This window comes from Pleurodeles waltl, unplaced genomic scaffold, assembly GCF_031143425.1.
Source record: "Pleurodeles waltl isolate 20211129_DDA unplaced genomic scaffold, aPleWal1.hap1.20221129 scaffold_107, whole genome shotgun sequence".
Lineage (NCBI taxonomy): Eukaryota > Metazoa > Chordata > Amphibia > Caudata > Salamandridae > Pleurodeles > Pleurodeles waltl.
In genome coordinates this window covers 33617-48124 of record NW_027149815.1, presented here as the reverse complement: position 1 = coordinate 48124, position 14508 = coordinate 33617, and the positions used below count along the sequence as shown (strand labels likewise).

Sequence of the window (14508 nt, the reverse complement as noted above, 5' to 3'; positions counted from 1 at the left end):
CCATTCACCTCTCTAAGAAAGATCGTGCCATTTTTTCCTCCACATAACTGAGAATGAAATGGACTAAAACCCAGAATTAACATGCCGCCCCTAGCCGTAGATGCATCTAGATCTCAACACTTTACATGCTAATGTAACATAGCTGTGTGTCCTGCAAAAAGAGCAGGGGTACCTTAAGTCATCTCACAAGATGTGGAAACAGCACTCAACCATATCCTTCTTTGATGTATCCTGAACCAGTTGCCTTGAATACTCTGGCTTTTTTCGATTGCATCTAGCTGTTGTGTGTGGGGAATTATTCATTCTAGAGTCAACCTTATTCCATAAAAAACGGTGCTAGAAAATCCAGCTGTAAATCATATGGAATTCCACACCTGACGCTTCCCATTCCAGTGTCATATGTGGTGAATGTACATTCAATAGAATTCCAGGTTTCCATGCGTGGAGCAAGGTCTCCCTCTACAGGATGTGGGGATGCAGCTCAGTGGTAGAGCGCATGCTTAGCATGTATGAGGCCCCGGGTTCAATCCCCGGCATCTCCAGCTTTTCGCCATGCTAATCTTGCCTTTTGACAGATAGCTAGGCTGGCATCATGAGTAAGGAAGTGAGATGTCATGCAGCTGGTGCCAGAACCCCACTTTCTTCGCCTTGCAAAACCTTTTGAAATGGGGCTATCTCATTTCCCGTGTTTATAGAAAAAAATAATCTTGCTTCCATAAGAAACCAAAGTGGTGATTTATCTTGGCATTCTTAGTATAGAAAACGGGCACAGCTGTCTTGGTCATTTATTTGAATTCTTCCTCTAAACCAGAGACTCTTACCAGAAGGTTTAAGAAAAACAGAATGTTTTCTTCATCCTAATCCCTTCTGAATGGTCCATTAATCTACTGGTTTTGCTTTTCCAGTTCCTTTCACAGAAGCATTAAAAATGCATGTTCTTCATGCTCCGTACGGAGTAATGACTCTCCTAACTTTCTGTCCTTTCCTTCATGTTCCCATGCTGTCATCCTTTTGCCAGAAATGCTTCCAAAGGGCTGTGGATTCCTCGGCCCCATGCCCTTTCAGGAAAACTCCTTTCTGTAGGATTTCTAATTCTAGGTCCCCTGCTTTCCTTCACGCCAGCACAGCACATTCAGGTAGGTAAGCAGTCCCCCTTTATGGTGATAAGATGTAGCTGAGAATGCACTCTAGGAAGTGGCAATTTGTAGAGCAAGCTGCAGGTCATATTCATGATTTTCAAGATTAGACTGCAGTACTCCCACCCCACTCCCGCCGCAACCATTATTGAAAGATTGATGAATGCAGCATGGAAAGCTGTACTGCCTAATCCTCCGATAGCTCAGTTGGGAGAGCGGAGGACTGTAGTGGAGAAACAGAAATCCTTAGGTCACTGGTTCAAATCCGGCTCGGAGGAGTTTCCCCTTTTTTGTTTTCCATAGCTGCTTTCTCTCTTGTTAAAACATTATGTGCCCCTCTGATTGAGAAACATTTCCCTAGCTCCAAATAAATGCTAGGACAGAAGGGTAGACTTCTTCTGCTTTCCAATGAAATTGACCACATAGTCATTTCTGAGGGATGTTGGAAGAGAAATAAACAAGGACCTGCAGATCAGAATTCATTCCAAAGCCTTGACTAAATATATGAAGGCACTTGGAAGACTTCCAGTTTCATTGTACCAAGGTAGATGTTTCGGCAGCCGAACCAGCTAAAACTCACCTACAATGAGTGGCCATGGATATGAAAGAGGGAATCTACAAAGACACCAACTCCTTAAAACTGAGCAAGATGCAATGTGGAGGAATAGTTTACAGATTTGGAGAAAATCTGAGATGTTTCTCTTGACAAAAGAAACACTGCAATGCCCTCTCTGAGGATCGAACTCAGGACCTTCAGATTATGAGACTGACGCGCTGCCTACTGCGCTAAGAAGGCTGCTTGAAACCGCTAACAAATGCGTCTACACACCATGAAGAGGGAAGGTAGCAAAAATGCTGTTCTCATGTTGGAATATCAATACACTTTGGTTGCCTCGCTGGATTAAAATCGTCTGCAGTTATAATGGTCAGAAGACTGCTCTTTCCCAGTGCTTAAACCCACACCCCATACATTTAGCCATGCAAAAGAAATCAGGGCATACCATTCACCTCTCTAAGAAAGATCGCGCCATTTTTTCCTCCACATAACTGAGAATGAAATGGACTAAAACCCAGAATTAACATGCCGCCCCTAGCCGTAGATGCATCTAGATCTCAACACTTTACATGCTAATGTAACATAGCTGTGTGTCCTGCAAAAAGAGCAGGGGTACCTTAAGTCATCTCACAAGATGTGGAAACAGCACTCAACCATATCCTTCTTTGATGTATCCTGAACCAGTTGCCTTGAATACTCTGGCTTTTTTCGATTGCATCTAGCTGTTGTGTGTGGGGAATTATTCATTCTAGAGTCAACCTTATTCCATAAAAAACGGTGCTAGAAAATCCAGCTGTAAATCATATGGAATTCCACACCTGACGCTTCCCATTCCAGTGTCATATGTGGTGAATGTACATTCAATAGAATTCCAGGTTTCCATGCGTGGAGCAAGGTCTCCCTCTACAGGATGTGGGGATGTAGCTCAGTGGTAGAGCGCATGCTTAGCATGTATGAGGCCCCGGGTTCAATCCCCGGCATCTCCAGCTTTTCGCCATGCTAATCTTGCCTTTTGACAGATAGCTAGGCTGGCATCATGAGTAAGGAAGTGAGATGTCATGCAGCTGGTGCCAGAACCCCACTTTCTTCGCCTTGCAAAACCTTTTGAAATGGGGCTATCTCATTTCCCGTGTTTATAGAAAAAAATAATCTTGCTTCCATAAGAAACCAAAGTGGTGATTTATCTTGGCATTCTTAGTATAGAAAACGGGCACAGCTGTCTTGGTCATTTATTTGAATTCTTCCTCTAAACCAGAGACTCTTACCAGAAGGTTTAAGAAAAACAGAATGTTTTCTTCATCCTAATCCCTTCTGAATGGTCCATTAATCTACTGGTTTTGCTTTTCCAGTTCCTTTCACAGAAGCATTAAAAATGCATGTTCTTCATGCTCCGTACGGAGTAATGACTCTCCTAACTTTCTGTCCTTTCCTTCATGTTCCCATGCTGTCATCCTTTTGCCAGAAATGCTTCCAAAGGGCTGTGGATTCCTCGGCCCCATGCCCTTTCAGGAAAACTCCTTTCTGTAGGATTTCTAATTCTAGGTCCCCTGCTTTCCTTCACGCCAGCACAGCACATTCAGGTAGGTAAGCAGTCCCCCTTTATGGTGATAAGATGTAGCTGAGAATGCACTCTAGGAAGTGGCAATTTGTAGAGCAAGCTGCAGGTCATATTCATGATTTTCAAGATTAGACTGCAGTACTCCCAGCCCACTCCCGCCGCAACCATTATTGAAAGAAAGATGAATGCAGCATGGAAAGCTGCACTGCCCAATCCTCCGATAGCTCAGTTGGGAGAGCGGAGGACTGTAGTGGAGAAACAGAAATCCTTAGGTCGCTGGTTCAAATCCGGCTCGGAGGAGTTTCCCCTTTTTTGTTTTCCATAGCTGCTTTCTCTCTTGTTAAAACATTATGTGCCCCTCTGATTGAGAAACATTTCCCTAGCTCCAAATAAATGCTAGGACAGAAGGGTAGACTTCTTCTGCTTTCCAATGAAATTGACCACATAGTCATTTCTGAGGGATGTTGGAAGAGAAATAAACAAGGACCTGCAGATCAGAATTCATTCCAAAGCCTTGACTAAATATATGAAGGCACTTGGAAGACTTCCAGTTTCATTGTACCAAGGTAGATGTTTCGGCAGCCGAACCAGCTAAAACTCACCTACAATGAGTGGCCATGGATATGAAAGAGGGAATCTACAAAGACACCAACTCCTTAAAACTGAGCAAGATGCAATGTGGAGGAATAGTTTACAGATTTGGAGAAAATCTGAGATGTTTCTCTTGACAAAAGAAACACTGCAATGCCCTCTCTGAGGATCGAACTCAGGACCTTCAGATTATGAGACTGACGCGCTGCCTACTGCGCTAAGAAGGCTGCTTGAAACCGCTAACAAATGCGTCTACACACCATGAAGAGGGAAGGTAGCAAAAATGCTGTTCTCATGTTGGAATATCAATACACTTTGGTTGCCTCGCTGGATTAAAATCGTCTGCAGTTATAATGGTCAGAAGACTGCTCTTTCCCAGTGCTTAAACCCACACCCCATACATTTAGCCATGCAAAAGAAATCAGGGCATACCATTCACCTCTCTAAGAAAGATCGCGCCATTTTTTCCTCCACATAACTGAGAATGAAATGGACTAAAACCCAGAATTAACATGCCGCCCCTAGCCGTAGATGCATCTAGATCTCAACACTTTACATGCTAATGTAACATAGCTGTGTGTCCTGCAAAAAGAGCAGGGGTACCTTAAGTCATCTCACAAGATGTGGAAACAGCACTCAACCATATCCTTCTTTGATGTATCCTGAACCAGTTGCCTTGAATACTCTGGCTTTTTTCGATTGCATCTAGCTGTTGTGTGTGGGGAATTATTCATTCTAGAGTCAACCTTATTCCATAAAAAACGGTGCTAGAAAATCCAGCTGTAAATCATATGGAATTCCACACCTGACGCTTCCCATTCCAGTGTCATATGTGGTGAATGTACATTCAATAGAATTCCAGGTTTCCATGCGTGGAGCAAGGTCTCCCTCTACAGGATGTGGGGATGTAGCTCAGTGGTAGAGCGCATGCTTAGCATGTATGAGGCCCCGGGTTCAATCCCCGGCATCTCCAGCTTTTCGCCATGCTAATCTTGCCTTTTGACAGATAGCTAGGCTGGCATCATGAGTAAGGAAGTGAGATGTCATGCAGCTGGTGCCAGAACCCCACTTTCTTCGCCTTGCAAAACCTTTTGAAATGGGGCTATCTCATTTCCCGTGTTTATAGAAAAAAATAATCTTGCTTCCATAAGAAACCAAAGTGGTGATTTATCTTGGCATTCTTAGTATAGAAAACGGGCACAGCTGTCTTGGTCATTTATTTGAATTCTTCCTCTAAACCAGAGACTCTTACCAGAAGGTTTAAGAAAAACAGAATGTTTTCTTCATCCTAATCCCTTCTGAATGGTCCATTAATCTACTGGTTTTGCTTTTCCAGTTCCTTTCACAGAAGCATTAAAAATGCATGTTCTTCATGCTCCGTACGGAGTAATGACTCTCCTAACTTTCTGTCCTTTCCTTCATGTTCCCATGCTGTCATCCTTTTGCCAGAAATGCTTCCAAAGGGCTGTGGATTCCTCGGCCCCATGCCCTTTCAGGAAAACTCCTTTCTGTAGGATTTCTAATTCTAGGTCCCCTGCTTTCCTTCACGCCAGCACAGCACATTCAGGTAGGTAAGCAGTCCCCCTTTATGGTGATAAGATGTAGCTGAGAATGCACTCTAGGAAGTGGCAATTTGTAGAGCAAGCTGCAGGTCATATTCATGATTTTCAAGATTAGACTGCAGTACTCCCACCCCACTCCCGCCGCAACCATTATTGAAAGATTGATGAATGCAGCATGGAAAGCTGTACTGCCTAATCCTCCGATAGCTCAGTTGGGAGAGCGGAGGACTGTAGTGGAGAAACAGAAATCCTTAGGTCACTGGTTCAAATCCGGCTCGGAGGAGTTTCCCCTTTTTTGTTTTCCATTGCTGCTTTCTCTCTTGTTAAAACATTATGTGCCCCTCTGATTGAGAAACATTTCCCTAGCTCCAAATAAATGCTAGGACAGAAGGGTAGACTTCTTCTGCTTTCCAATGAAATTGACCACATAGTCATTTCTGAGGGATGTTGGAAGAGAAATAAACAAGGACCTGCAGATCAGAATTCATTCCAAAGCCTTGACTAAATATATGAAGGCACTTGGAAGACTTCCAGTTTCATTGTACCAAGGTAGATGTTTCGGCAGCCGAACCAGCTAAAACTCACCTACAATGAGTGGCCATGGATATGAAAGAGGGAATCTACAAAGACACCAACTCCTTAAAACTGAGCAAGATGCAATGTGGAGGAATAGTTTACAGATTTGGAGAAAATCTGAGATGTTTCTCTTGACAAAAGAAACACTGCAATGCCCTCTCTGAGGATCGAACTCAGGACCTTCAGATTATGAGACTGACGCGCTGCCTACTGCGCTAAGAAGGCTGCTTGAAACCGCTAACAAATGCGTCTACACACCATGAAGAGGGAAGGTAGCAAAAATGCTGTTCTCATGTTGGAATATCAATACACTTCGGTTGCCTCGCTGGATTAAAATCGTCTGCAGTTATAATGGTCAGAAGACTGCTCTTTCCCAGTGCTTAAACCCACACCCCATACATTTAGTCATGCAAAAGAAATCAGGGCATACCATTCACCTCTCTAAGAAAGATCGCGCCATTTTTTCCTCCACATAACTGAGAATGAAATGGACTAAAACCCAGAATTAACATGCCGCCCCTAGCCGTAGATGCATCTAGATCTCAACACTTTACATGCTAATGTAACATAGCTGTGTGTCCTGCAAAAAGAGCAGGGGTACCTTAAGTCATCTCACAAGATGTGGAAACAGCACTCAACCATATCCTTCTTTGATGTATCCTGAACCAGTTGCCTTGAATACTCTGGCTTTTTTCGATTGCATCTAGCTGTTGTGTGTGGGGAATTATTCATTCTAGAGTCAACCTTATTCCATAAAAAACGGTGCTAGAAAATCCAGCTGTAAATCATATGGAATTCCACACCTGACGCTTCCCATTCCAGTGTCATATGTGGTGAATGTTCAATAGAATTCCAGGTTTCCATGCGTGGAGCAAGGTCTCCATCTACAGGATGTGGGGATGTAGCTCAGTGGTAGAGCGCATGCTTAGCATGTATGAGGCCCCGGGTTCAATCCCCGGCATCTCCAGCTTTTCGCCATGCTAATCTTGCCTTTTGACAGATAGCTAGGCTGGCATCATGAGTAAGGAAGTGAGATGTCATGCAGCTGGTGCCAGAACCCCACTTTCTTCGCCTTGCAAAACCTTTTGAAATGGGGCTATCTCATTTCCCGTGTTTATAGAAAAAAATAATCTTGCTTCCATAAGAAACCAAAGTGGTGATTTATCTTGGCATTCTTAGTATAGAAAACGGGCACAGCTGTCTTGGTCATTTATTTGAATTCTTCCTCTAAACCAGAGACTCTTACCAGAAGGTTTAAGAAAAACAGAATGTTTTCTTCATCCTAATCCCTTCTGAATGGTCCATTAATCTACTGGTTTTGCTTTTCCAGTTCCTTTCACAGAAGCATTAAAAATGCATGTTCTTCATGCTCCGTACGGAGTAATGACTCTCCTAACTTTCTGTCCTTTCCTTCATGTTCCCATGCTGTCATCCTTTTGCCAGAAATGCTTCCAAAGGGCTGTGGATTCCTCGGCCCCATGCCCTTTCAGGAAAACTCCTTTCTGTAGGATTTCTAATTCTAGGTCCCCTGCTTTCCTTCACGCCAGCACAGCACATTCAGGTAGGTAAGCAGTCCCCCTTTATGGTGATAAGATGTAGCTGAGAATGCACTCTAGGAAGTGGCAATTTGTAGAGCAAGCTGCAGGTCATATTCATGATTTTCAAGATTAGACTGCAGTACTCCCAGCCCACTCCCGCCGCAACCATTATTGAAAGAAAGATGAATGCAGCATGGAAAGCTGCACTGCCCAATCCTCCGATAGCTCAGTTGGGAGAGCGGAGGACTGTAGTGGAGAAACAGAAATCCTTAGGTCGCTGGTTCAAATCCGGCTCGGAGGAGTTTCCCCTTTTTTGTTTTCCATAGCTGCTTTCTCTCTTGTTAAAACATTATGTGCCCCTCTGATTGAGAAACATTTCCCTAGCTCCAAATAAATGCTAGGACAGAAGGGTAGACTTCTTCTGCTTTCCAATGAAATTGACCACATAGTCATTTCTGAGGGATGTTGGAAGAGAAATAAACAAGGACCTGCAGATCAGAATTCATTCCAAAGCCTTGACTAAATATATGAAGGCACTTGGAAGACTTCCAGTTTCATTGTACCAAGGTAGATGTTTCGGCAGCCGAACCAGCTAAAACTCACCTACAATGAGTGGCCATGGATATGAAAGAGGGAATCTACAAAGACACCAACTCCTTAAAACTGAGCAAGATGCAATGTGGAGGAATAGTTTACAGATTTGGAGAAAATCTGAGATGTTTCTCTTGACAAAAGAAACACTGCAATGCCCTCTCAGAGGATGGAACTCAGGACCTTCAGATTATGAGACTGACGCGCTGCCCACTGCGCTAAGAAGGCTGCTTGAAACCGCTAACAAATGCGTCTACACACCATGAAGAGGGAAGGTAGCAAAAATGCTGTTCTCATGTTGGAATATCAATACACTTCGGTTGCCTCGCTGGATTAAAATCGTCTGCAGTTATAATGGTCAGAAGACTGCTCTTTCCCAGTGCTTAAACCCACACCCCATACATTTAGCCATGCAAAAGAAATCAGGGCATACCATTCACCTCTCTAAGAAAGATCGTGCCATTTTTTCCTCCACATAACTGAGAATGAAATGGACTAAAACCCAGAATTAACATGCCGCCCCTAGCCGTAGATGCATCTAGATCTCAACACTTTACATGCTAATGTAACATAGCTGTGTGTCCTGCAAAAAGAGCAGGGGTACCTTAAGTCATCTCACAAGATGTGGAAACAGCACTCAACCATATCCTTCTTTGATGTATCCTGAACCAGTTGCCTTGAATACTCTGGCTTTTTTCGATTGCATCTAGCTGTTGTGTGTGGGGAATTATTCATTCTAGAGTCAACCTTATTCTATAAAAAACGGTGCTAGAAAATCCAGCTGTAAATCATATGGAATTCCACACCTGACGCTTCCCATTCCAGTGTCATATGTGGTGAATGTACATTCAATAGAATTCCAGGTTTCCATGCGTGGAGCAAGGTCTCCCTCTACAGGATGTGGGGATGTAGCTCATTGGTAGAGCGCATGCTTAGCATGTATGAGGCCCCGGGTTCAATCCCCGGCATCTCCAGCTTTTCGCCATGCTAATCTTGCCTTTTGACAGATAGCTAGGCTGGCATCATGAGTAAGGAAGTGAGATGTCATGCAGCTGGTGCCAGAACCCCACTTTCTTCGCCTTGCAAAACCTTTTGAAATGGGGCTATCTCATTTCCCGTGTTTATAGAAAAAAATAATCTTGCTTCCATAAGAAACCAAAGTGGTGATTTATCTTGGCATTCTTAGTATAGAAAACGGGCACAGCTGTCTTGGTCATTTATTTGAATTCTTCCTCTAAACCAGAGACTCTTACCAGAAGGTTTAAGAAAAACAGAATGTTTTCTTCATCCTAATCCCTTCTGAATGGTCCATTAATCTACTGGTTTTGCTTTTCCAGTTCCTTTCACAGAAGCATTAAAAATGCATGTTCTTCATGCTCCGTACGGAGTAATGACTCTCCTAACTTTCTGTCCTTTCCTTCATGTTCCCATGCTGTCATCCTTTTGCCAGAAATGCTTCCAAAGGGCTGTGGATTCCTCGGCCCCATGCCCTTTCAGGAAAACTCCTTTCTGTAGGATTTCTAATTCTAGGTCCCCTGCTTTCCTTCACGCCAGCACAGCACATTCAGGTAGGTAAGCAGTCCCCCTTTATGGTGATAAGATGTAGCTGAGAATGCACTCTAGGAAGTGGCAATTTGTAGAGCAAGCTGCAGGTCATATTCATGATTTTCAAGATTAGACTGCAGTACTCCCAGCCCACTCCCGCCGCAACCATTATTGAAAGAAAGATGAATGCAGCATGGAAAGCTGCACTGCCCAATCCTCCGATAGCTCAGTTGGGAGAGCGGAGGACTGTAGTGGAGAAACAGAAATCCTTAGGTCGCTGGTTCAAATCCGGCTCGGAGGAGTTTCCCCTTTTTTGTTTTCCATAGCTGCTTTCTCTCTTGTTAAAACATTATGTGCCCCTCTGATTGAGAAACATTTCCCTAGCTCCAAATAAATGCTAGGACAGAAGGGTAGACTTCTTCTGCTTTCCAATGAAATTGACCACATAGTCATTTCTGAGGGATGTTGGAAGAGAAATAAACAAGGACCTGCAGATCAGAATTCATTCCAAAGCCTTGACTAAATATATGAAGGCACTTGGAAGACTTCCAGTTTCATTGTACCAAGGTAGATGTTTCGGCAGCCGAACCAGCTAAAACTCACCTACAATGAGTGGCCATGGATATGAAAGAGGGAATCTACAAAGACACCAACTCCTTAAAACTGAGCAAGATGCAATGTGGAGGAATAGTTTACAGATTTGGAGAAAATCTGAGATGTTTCTCTTGACAAAAGAAACACTGCAATGCCCTCTCAGAGGATGGAACTCAGGACCTTCAGATTATGAGACTGACGCGCTGCCCACTGCGCTAAGAAGGCTGCTTGAAACCGCTAACAAATGCGTCTACACACCATGAAGAGGGAAGGTAGCAAAAATGCTGTTCTCATGTTGGAATATCAATACACTTCGGTTGCCTCGCTGGATTAAAATCGTCTGCAGTTATAATGGTCAGAAGACTGCTCTTTCCCAGTGCTTAAACCCACACCCCATACATTTAGCCATGCAAAAGAAATCAGGGCATACCATTCACCTCTCTAAGAAAGATCGTGCCATTTTTTCCTCCACATAACTGAGAATGAAATGGACTAAAACCCAGAATTAACATGCCGCCCCTAGCCGTAGATGCATCTAGATCTCAACACTTTACATGCTAATGTAACATAGCTGTGTGTCCTGCAAAAAGAGCAGGGGTACCTTAAGTCATCTCACAAGATGTGGAAACAGCACTCAACCATATCCTTCTTTGATGTATCCTGAACCAGTTGCCTTGAATACTCTGGCTTTTTTCGATTGCATCTAGCTGTTGTGTGTGGGGAATTATTCATTCTAGAGTCAACCTTATTCTATAAAAAACGGTGCTAGAAAATCCAGCTGTAAATCATATGGAATTCCACACCTGACGCTTCCCATTCCAGTGTCATATGTGGTGAATGTACATTCAATAGAATTCCAGGTTTCCATGCGTGGAGCAAGGTCTCCCTCTACAGGATGTGGGGATGTAGCTCATTGGTAGAGCGCATGCTTAGCATGTATGAGGCCCCGGGTTCAATCCCCGGCATCTCCAGCTTTTCGCCATGCTAATCTTGCCTTTTGACAGATAGCTAGGCTGGCATCATGAGTAAGGAAGTGAGATGTCATGCAGCTGGTGCCAGAACCCCACTTTCTTCGCCTTGCAAAACCTTTTGAAATGGGGCTATCTCATTTCCCGTGTTTATAGAAAAAAATAATCTTGCTTCCATAAGAAACCAAAGTGGTGATTTATCTTGGCATTCTTAGTATAGAAAACGGGCACAGCTGTCTTGGTCATTTATTTGAATTCTTCCTCTAAACCAGAGACTCTTACCAGAAGGTTTAAGAAAAACAGAATGTTTTCTTCATCCTAATCCCTTCTGAATGGTCCATTAATCTACTGGTTTTGCTTTTCCAGTTCCTTTCACAGAAGCATTAAAAATGCATGTTCTTCATGCTCCGTACGGAGTAATGACTCTCCTAACTTTCTGTCCTTTCCTTCATGTTCCCATGCTGTCATCCTTTTGCCAGAAATGCTTCCAAAGGGCTGTGGATTCCTCGGCCCCATGCCCTTTCAGGAAAACTCCTTTCTGTAGGATTTCTAATTCTAGGTCCCCTGCTTTCCTTCACGCCAGCACAGCACATTCAGGTAGGTAAGCAGTCCCCCTTTATGGTGATAAGATGTAGCTGAGAATGCACTCTAGGAAGTGGCAATTTGTAGAGCAAGCTGCAGGTCATATTCATGATTTTCAAGATTAGACTGCAGTACTCCCAGCCCACTCCCGCCGCAACCATTATTGAAAGAAAGATGAATGCAGCATGGAAAGCTGCACTGCCCAATCCTCCGATAGCTCAGTTGGGAGAGCGGAGGACTGTAGTGGAGAAACAGAAATCCTTAGGTCGCTGGTTCAAATCCGGCTCGGAGGAGTTTCCCCTTTTTTGTTTTCCATAGCTGCTTTCTCTCTTGTTAAAACATTATGTGCCCCTCTGATTGAGAAACATTTCCCTAGCTCCAAATAAATGCTAGGACAGAAGGGTAGACTTCTTCTGCTTTCCAATGAAATTGACCACATAGTCATTTCTGAGGGATGTTGGAAGAGAAATAAACAAGGACCTGCAGATCAGAATTCATTCCAAAGCCTTGACTAAATATATGAAGGCACTTGGAAGACTTCCAGTTTCATTGTACCAAGGTAGATGTTTCGGCAGCCGAACCAGCTAAAACTCACCTACAATGAGTGGCCATGGATATGAAAGAGGGAATCTACAAAGACACCAACTCCTTAAAACTGAGCAAGATGCAATGTGGAGGAATAGTTTACAGATTTGGAGAAAATCTGAGATGTTTCTCTTGACAAAAGAAACACTGCAATGCCCTCTCTGAGGATCGAACTCAGGACCTTCAGATTATGAGACTGACGCGCTGCCTACTGCGCTAAGAAGGCTGCTTGAAACCGCTAACAAATGCGTCTACACACCATGAAGAGGGAAGGTAGCAAAAATGCTGTTCTCATGTTGGAATATCAATACACTTTGGTTGCCTCGCTGGATTAAAATCGTCTGCAGTTATAATGGTCAGAAGACTGCTCTTTCCCAGTGCTTAAACCCACACCCCATACATTTAGCCATGCAAAAGAAATCAGGGCATACCATTCACCTCTCTAAGAAAGATCGCGCCATTTTTTCCTCCACATAACTGAGAATGAAATGGACTAAAACCCAGAATTAACATGCCGCCCCTAGCCGTAGATGCATCTAGATCTCAACACTTTACATGCTAATGTAACATAGCTGTGTGTCCTGCAAAAAGAGCAGCGGTACCTTAAGTCATCTCACAAGATGTGGAAACAGCACTCAACCATATCCTTCTTTGATGTATCCTGAACCAGTTGCCTTGAATACTCTGGCTTTTTTCGATTGCATCTAGCTGTTGTGTGTGGGGAATTATTCATTCTAGAGTCAACCTTATTCCATAAAAAACGGTGCTAGAAAATCCAGCTGTAAATCATATGGAATTCCACACCTGACGCTTCCCATTCCAGTGTCATATGTGGTGAATGTACATTCAATAGAATTCCAGGTTTCCATGCGTGGAGCAAGGTCTCCCTCTACAGGATGTGGGGATGTAGCTCAGTGGTAGAGCGCATGCTTAGCATGTATGAGGCCCCGGGTTCAATCCCCGGCATCTCCAGCTTTTCGCCATGCTAATCTTGCCTTTTGACAGATAGCTAGGCTGGCATCATGAGTAAGGAAGTGAGATGTCATGCAGCTGGTGCCAGAACCCCACTTTCTTCGCCTTGCAAAACCTTTTGAAATGGGGCTATCTCATTTCCCGTGTTTATAGAAAAAAATAATCTTGCTTCCATAAGAAACCAAAGTGGTGATTTATCTTGGCATTCTTAGTATAGAAAACGGGCACAGCTGTCTTGGTCATTTATTTGAATTCTTCCTCTAAACCAGAGACTCTTACCAGAAGGTTTAAGAAAAACAGAATGTTTTCTTCATCCTAATCCCTTCTGAATGGTCCATTAATCTACTGGTTTTGCTTTTCCAGTTCCTTTCACAGAAGCATTAAAAATGCATGTTCTTCATGCTCCGTACGGAGTAATGACTCTCCTAACTTTCTGTCCTTTCCTTCATGTTCCCATGCTGTCATCCTTTTGCCAGAAATGCTTCCAAAGGGCTGTGGATTCCTCGGCCCCATGCCCTTTCAGGAAAACTCCTTTCTGTAGGATTTCTAATTCTAGGTCCCCTGCTTTCCTTCACGCCAGCACAGCACATTCAGGTAGGTAAGCAGTCCCCCTTTATGGTGATAAGATGTAGCTGAGAATGCACTCTAGGAAGTGGCAATTTGTAGAGCAAGCTGCAGGTCATATTCATGATTTTCAAGATTAGACTGCAGTACTCCCACCCCACTCCCGCCGCAACCATTATTGAAAGATTGATGAATGCAGCATGGAAAGCTGTACTGCCTAATCCTCCGATAGCTCAGTTGGGAGAGCGGAGGACTGTAGTGGAGAAACAGAAATCCTTAGGTCACTGGTTCAAATCCGGCTCGGAGGAGTTTCCCCTTTTTTGTTTTCCATTGCTGCTTTCTCTCTTGTTAAAACATTATGTGCCCCTCTGATTGAGAAACATTTCCCTAGCTCCAAATAAATGCTAGGACAGAAGGGTAGACTTCTTCTGCTTTCCAATGAAATTGACCACATAGTCATTTCTGAGGGATGTTGGAAGAGAAATAAACAAGGACCTGCAGATCAGAATTCATTCCAAAGCCTTGACTAAATATATGAAGGCACTTGGAAGACTTCCAGTTTCATTGTACCAAGGTAGATGTTTCGGCAG

General features: G+C 43.6%; 12 non-coding genes across 12 annotated transcripts; 8 read left to right on the top strand and 4 right to left on the bottom strand.

Moving 5' to 3' along the window:
• Positions 1–1859: 1859 nt before the first annotated feature.
• On the bottom strand, positions 1860–1932 carry TRNAM-CAU (transfer RNA methionine (anticodon CAU)). The gene has a single exon. It is a non-coding gene; the product is annotated as a tRNA-Met (tRNA).
• A 674-nt stretch (positions 1933–2606) lies between these two features.
• Positions 2607–2678, top strand: TRNAA-AGC (transfer RNA alanine (anticodon AGC)). The gene has a single exon. It is a non-coding gene; the product is annotated as a tRNA-Ala (tRNA).
• Positions 2679–3464: 786 nt separating this feature from the next.
• On the top strand, positions 3465–3550 carry TRNAY-GUA (transfer RNA tyrosine (anticodon GUA)). The gene is given in 2 exon segments: positions 3465–3501; positions 3515–3550. It is a non-coding gene; the product is annotated as a tRNA-Tyr (tRNA).
• A 445-nt stretch (positions 3551–3995) lies between these two features.
• TRNAM-CAU (transfer RNA methionine (anticodon CAU)) lies at positions 3996–4068 on the bottom strand. Its single transcript has one exon. It is a non-coding gene; the product is annotated as a tRNA-Met (tRNA).
• Positions 4069–4742: 674 nt separating this feature from the next.
• On the top strand, positions 4743–4814 carry TRNAA-AGC (transfer RNA alanine (anticodon AGC)). The gene has a single exon. It is a non-coding gene; the product is annotated as a tRNA-Ala (tRNA).
• A 1317-nt stretch (positions 4815–6131) lies between these two features.
• On the bottom strand, positions 6132–6204 carry TRNAM-CAU (transfer RNA methionine (anticodon CAU)). The gene has a single exon. It is a non-coding gene; the product is annotated as a tRNA-Met (tRNA).
• Positions 6205–6874: 670 nt separating this feature from the next.
• On the top strand, positions 6875–6946 carry TRNAA-AGC (transfer RNA alanine (anticodon AGC)). The gene has a single exon. It is a non-coding gene; the product is annotated as a tRNA-Ala (tRNA).
• Positions 6947–7732: 786 nt separating this feature from the next.
• Positions 7733–7818, top strand: TRNAY-GUA (transfer RNA tyrosine (anticodon GUA)). Its single transcript is given in 2 exon segments — positions 7733–7769; positions 7783–7818. It is a non-coding gene; the product is annotated as a tRNA-Tyr (tRNA).
• A 2050-nt stretch (positions 7819–9868) lies between these two features.
• On the top strand, positions 9869–9954 carry TRNAY-GUA (transfer RNA tyrosine (anticodon GUA)). Its single transcript is given in 2 exon segments — positions 9869–9905; positions 9919–9954. It is a non-coding gene; the product is annotated as a tRNA-Tyr (tRNA).
• Positions 9955–12004: 2050 nt separating this feature from the next.
• TRNAY-GUA (transfer RNA tyrosine (anticodon GUA)) lies at positions 12005–12090 on the top strand. Its single transcript is given in 2 exon segments — positions 12005–12041; positions 12055–12090. It is a non-coding gene; the product is annotated as a tRNA-Tyr (tRNA).
• A 445-nt stretch (positions 12091–12535) lies between these two features.
• Positions 12536–12608, bottom strand: TRNAM-CAU (transfer RNA methionine (anticodon CAU)). The gene has a single exon. It is a non-coding gene; the product is annotated as a tRNA-Met (tRNA).
• Positions 12609–13282: 674 nt separating this feature from the next.
• Positions 13283–13354, top strand: TRNAA-AGC (transfer RNA alanine (anticodon AGC)). Its single transcript has one exon. It is a non-coding gene; the product is annotated as a tRNA-Ala (tRNA).
• The last annotated feature ends 1154 nt before the right edge of the window (positions 13355–14508 follow it).